The sequence below is a fragment of the Sarcophilus harrisii genome, chromosome 6 (genome assembly GCF_902635505.1).
Source record: "Sarcophilus harrisii chromosome 6, mSarHar1.11, whole genome shotgun sequence".
NCBI classification, from domain to species: Eukaryota; Metazoa; Chordata; class Mammalia; order Dasyuromorphia; family Dasyuridae; genus Sarcophilus; species Sarcophilus harrisii.
In genome coordinates, this window is record NC_045431.1 from 80,905,499 (window position 1) to 80,911,684 (window position 6,186).

Consider the following 6,186-nt stretch of genomic DNA (forward strand, 5'->3'; position numbering starts at 1 on the left):
TAAGAGGAGACGGAGGGAGGTGATGCAAATGGAAGGTAGATGGCTACAGCCCAACTGATTAATTCAGTGTGCTGTTCTCTCTCTAGGAATATATATTTTATAAGTCCTAGAGAAGAATAACATTTAGATTTACATACACTGAAGGAGAAGTGTAGAAATAATTCCTTCACAGCCTAACAGTTACTCTTCCTTTTTGACATCTAATTATAATGTCTGGCCTTGTTCCAAAACTAGAAAGTAGTATTATGCACATGAAGGATCCAATTATTCAAATAGATCAATCATCTCAGGTGAAGAAATCCTTTCCACCAATGTCCACTAATATCACAAAAGTTCACTACAGAGAATCCATCCAATACTCTTGAGGGTCTCCTTCATCGTCTTTTCTCTTGACATGATCAATTAAAATCATGGACAATCCATTGTAGTTCTAACCACATGACTGGTCCAGCTTCTTTCTCCTTTTTTTACTTTTCCTCCTCCTGCTTCTTCTTTTCTTCTTCTTTTTCTTTCTTCCTCCTCCTCCTTGTACATGATGTGTATGATAATAATAGCTAATGATAATAATATATAATACAACATATAATAAAATATAATATATAAATATTTATATAATGTTTAGTATGTACCAGATACCAGCATTTTTCAGTTACATCATTTGATCCAATAATTTTGGCAAGGTAGTGACTATTATTTTTCTCATTTTAAACATGAGAAAATTAAGGTAAATAGGGGATAAATGACTTGTTCAAGAGTCACACAGTTGGGATATGTCTGAGATCAGATTTGAACTCAGATCTTCTTGATTCCACCCACTGCATCACTTAACTACCCTACAAATTAGTGATACTGAAGCAATTGAAGAACCTGGGATTCCATCATCATTAGATGTGACCTGTCCTGGTACATATTATAATCTCTGCATGGTTTAGTAGAGAGTTTCTTTGAAAAAATCAATACCCTCAGGTCAAACTTCTGGTGACTACACTTTCTGAAATTAACCAAATTAGTCCTAGGATAATTTATCACCATACATACATTTATAGGCTTTCTACTTTGTGTAGAAGTTGCTAAAACATGCATTTTGTTGGCCCAGAATTGCCAATTCGAGGTGATCTCTATGCCATGATGGAGTTTCTAAATATTTAAATTATATCTACCTTAATGCCTGTCTATCTGTTTAAAACAAATAACTTCATTTATTTTCCAGGAACAACTCTTTGTTAGGTTTGCAGATCAATAGAATTAAGTTCCTTGGATGACATCCTTCACAGGATATTTGGCACAAACTAAGTGTGCTTAATAAATATTTGCTATTATCTTATTATTATTATTTAGTATTTATTGCCATAGTAATAAACATACTTCTGCAGGGTTTGTGTCATGTGCATAACATGGCATTGATTGAATTATAAAGCTTAACCTCCTACCAGGAGAGAATTAGAGATTATCTTCAAGTAGGTGAATGAGCCTTCGCAATTCTTTGTTGTACCATCAACTAACATCTTGGCTTTATTACACAGTTCTTTCTTTTATCTGAAATTTCAAGTTCTGCAGAGAATTTGGTCTGTTAATATTTTTTTTATTGCCTAGGTTTAAGAAAGTGATGGAGAAAATATTAATAATGCATATTAATTTTCAAGTGTGTTTTTGTGCATTTTCTTTGGGGTTGGGGGAATTAGTTATAAAAGATTTACCAGCACTTCCCTGTTTCAGTTCATTAAAATATAGACTTTGTTTTACATAGTTATTTAGTCATGCTTCTTAGATGTTGTGACTGTTAAGTTAAGTTTTTGAACCCAAATATAAGACTTTATATTTATATCTGTTGCATTTCTTATTATTTTACCCCTTGTATTAGTCCATGGAGATCCCTTTTTACATACTAATACTGTAATACTAGTATGAATTACCATTTTTGAGTTTCATATGAGTTTGATTAGCAGGTGAACTATGTCTTCATCCAAATCAGTGTTAAAATGAGTGCAGGACAAAACATGAACTTATGCAAGAGACATAGAAAAAGAGAACTCACTCTAATTTGACACTGTCAATCTCTAATAGTTCTTTTATTTTCTTGGCTATTTTGTGAGTGTCAAATCTTCCCTTTCTAACTTTTTTCCTTTCATCTTCCTACATTTCTTCATCATGTCTAGAAGGATATGAGAGATTTATCTTTTATTAGGAGGTATTTTTTTATTATAGCTTTTTATTGACAAAACATATGCATGTGTAATTTTTCAGCATTAACCCTTGCAAAAACTTCTGTTCCAACTTTTCCCCTCCTTCCCTTCACCCCCTCCCATAAATGGCAGGTAGTTCCATACACGTTAAATATGTTAAATTATATATTAAATACAATATATGTATACATATTTATATAGTTGTCTTGCTACACAAGAAAAATCAGATTTAGAAAGAAGGTAAAAATAATCTGGGAAGAAAAACAAAAATGCAAGCAAACAATAACAGGAAGAATGTAAATGTTATGTTGTGTTCCACACTCATTTCCCAGTGTTCTTTTGCTGGATATAGCTGTTCTTTTCATTACTGATCAATGGGATCTGATTTGAATACTCTCATTATTGAAGAGAGCCATGTCTATCAGAATTGATCATCATATAGTATTATTGTTGAAGTGTATAATGATCTCCTGGTTCTGCTCATTTCACTGCATTAGTTCACGTAAGTCTCTCCAGGCCTTTCTGAAATCATCCTGCTGGTCATTTCTTACAGAACAATAATATTCCATGACATTCATATGCCACAATTTACCCAGGCATTCTCCAATTGATGGGCATCCATTCAATTTATTAGGAGATATTCTTGAAATGAACAGAGACATTCTCCTTATTTGAAGGCGAGTTTCCCATATTCTACATGAGTTACATATTCAGATACATTTGAACAATGAGATGTGGAAGTAAGAAGTGAACATGATAAGAAGCTCCTAGTTATGATTGTTTTTGTAGAGTCATGAATCTACCTTTGATTTGACCCCTGGAGAAATTGGACTGTTTGATGTTAAAGCTGCAGAGCTTGTTGATTATGAGAGAAATCTTGCGATAAAACTGGGTCTTCATTGTCAGGGCCAAGAGTAAAAATAAAAAAAAGAGAGACCACATAGAGAGTATCTATATAAGGAGGTGGCTACAGATGCATCAAGAGAAATAAAGGTAAATTGATTTTTCAGTTAATTTTTTCTCTGTCTGCCCCTTTATAGCGGATAAATTTTCTTTTCACTGTAATTGATTGAAACCATTTTTGAAAAATAATTTCTTTTTTGGGTCTTTTTGATATGGATATTGTCTTTGTTTGACACCATCTCAAAAGGTTGATTAATTTTCCCCTCTTTCTTTCTTTCAAAGCTGTTCAAATTTAAAATTTATTCTATGCACTTGTATCAGTATTGGTAGGCAATACGTTCTACTCTGTCTGCTCAGTCAAAAGAAAATGTTAAAGTTGTAATCTTATCTGTTTCACTGCAAATTGTATTAAATGAAATAATTCTTTCATTTCTATTAGGAAAAATATTTTTGTGGGATATTTTGTGGGTAGTTTTTTTCCCCCATCTCTAAAATAATTTTGGTAGAAACAGACAGGTTGTAGAATTCAGAAACATGCCCAATCAGTGGCCAAAGGTGGAAAAAAATCACAATTGCCCATCAACGTGTAAATCCAGAAGATCAAGAAAGGGACTCTAGCATAACTGAGGGGCAGAACCAGCCTGCCTGATCTCATCTAACAGCCACTACACCAAGGGAAAAAGTGACCTGCTAGCTCCCAATCAGTATTTTAGGCCATCACAAGCTGGTACAATTACCAGGTGATCTGCCTGACCCAATCTAGCATGGGGAGGAGCCATTAGAGCCACCAACTGTCATGCTTAACCAGCCCAACAGGAGATTAACCTGTCCCCAGTGAAAGAATTTGTCCTACAGGTTCCTCTGGTGTTCATGTGAGTTAATTCTTTGTGCTTAATTTTTTATTAAAGCTTTTTATTTCCAAACATATGCATGGATAATTTTTCAACATTGACCCTTGTGTTCCAAAATTTCCCCTTTTTCCCTTCATCCCTTTCCCTAAGTGGCAAGTAATCCAATATATGTTAAACATGTTAAAATATATGTTAAATCCAATATATACATACATATTTATACAATTATCTTGCTGCACAAGAAAAAAATCAGATCAGAAAGGAAAAAAAATGAGAAAAAACAAAATGCAAGCAAACAACAAAACAAAGAGTGAAAATTGAGCTTGTGTTTAAGAAGATAAATGCTAAAATAGAGGGTTACTCCTAAAACACTAAGAGTAGTAACGGTTACTCCTCTTAATCAGCCATTAAAATATAAATATACACACATACATATATAAACACATAAATATATCAATATACATATATTCACTCATATGTATACATTAACAGTTAATACAAATATTTATATAAATATTTTTACATATACACATGCATATACAAATGTGTGTACAAATCATACATACAGACACATATGTATGAACACACATAAATATCTCTATCTGTGCACACACACACACACACACACACAAAATCACTATTTGAATGGTATTTTTGAGCACATAGCCCAGTTAGACATTTGGGACAAACATCAATCCTACCACCAAACGCTGTGTTCCATCCGAACTGTCCTATCTGCTTTTCCCTGAACTTAATCCTCTACCTCTGAGGTACTTATAATGAAAAATGCTATTTATCCCTAATGAAAGAACTAATGGATCTGAATACAGATTGGAAAATACCTTTTTTACTTTATTTTTCTTGAGGTTTTTTTTTTCATATGACTAATATGGAAATGTTTTGCATGACAACACATGCATAACCTATGTTGAATTGCTTGATTTCTCAATAGGAGGGGCTGAAAAAGGGAAAGAATTTGGAATTCAAAGTTTTAAAAACAAATGTCAAAAAATATTTTTCCATGTAACTGAGGAAAAATAAAATATTAAATAAATTTTTAAAAATGGATGTTGAAAATTGTCTACTTTTTATTGGAAAAGATAAAATACTTGTAAACTATTTTTAAAAACGTGGTTATTAGAGCAACAGTTTTAGAGGGAAATTAAATGAAGCAAACAAAGACAGAGCAGAAAAAAATGAAACCTAGCTATAAACTCCACTATTTAGAGAGTAGGAAAAAATACTTTAAAAAAGTTAACCTTTTATAAGAGTAAGGGTTTTATCATCACAGAAGACAGCTGATTTGAAAGTTGTATAATGAAAAGTGTTAGCTCTCATTATAGGGAGTTATTCAATATAAAGGACAGTGGGGATTTCTTTTAGAAAATAGGCAATGGTATAAAGTTGAAGAGAGAATTGTGAATGGAAAAATGCCATTCTATATATGTGTGGATGAAAGTAATTGAAAATAAATAATGAGAAAGAAATGAAAGGATGGAAAACAAGGATATTGAAGGGAGATAGCTGTGGTAGAGGTGAAGTTGTATCAGATGAAGTCAGGAAATTGAGGTGAGGGAAAATGAAGATTTAAAGGTGATAAACAAAAAAAAAGGTAATAGGAATACAGAAGGGCGGTGAATGGAGAGAGGGGCAGAAGAAAAAAGAAAGCAAAGCAAATACACCAAAAGTCATATATTTACTTTCTAAAAGGGAATGATTTTTATAAAGGAAGACCAAAATATAGAGGTCTCATTTCCCTGAGTGTTAAAAAAGGGAATATTTTAAATGGAAACTGAATGAGGTTAAGTGACCAAGGCCACTCATCTCATTAGTACCAGAACTGGGATTGAAACCCAATTTTCCTGACTCTAGATCCAGGAAATTTTCCATTGTTCTGTTTGGCTTCTCTCTACCTGTTTGATCTTGAGTATGGAATTTAATCCTCAATGAATCCAAATTGTGGAGCAGTAGTCAGCAAGACAAGTTCAAATTCAGGCTCAGGCACATGTTAGTTGCATTATTCTGGGAAGGTGTTTGTCTCAAGTTTCCTCAACCGCAAAATCGAGATAATAATAGAATAAATGTCTCAAGTTGAGAGGATCAATGAGATAATGTTTGTAAAGTGCTTAGCACATGGTAAGACTTAATTAATGCTAGTTTCCTTCTTCAAGTTCTTCATCCATAAAATGAAGGGGTCACACTACATAATTTCAAAAATAAAGTTGTGCTGGTAGAAAGGGAGTTATCTT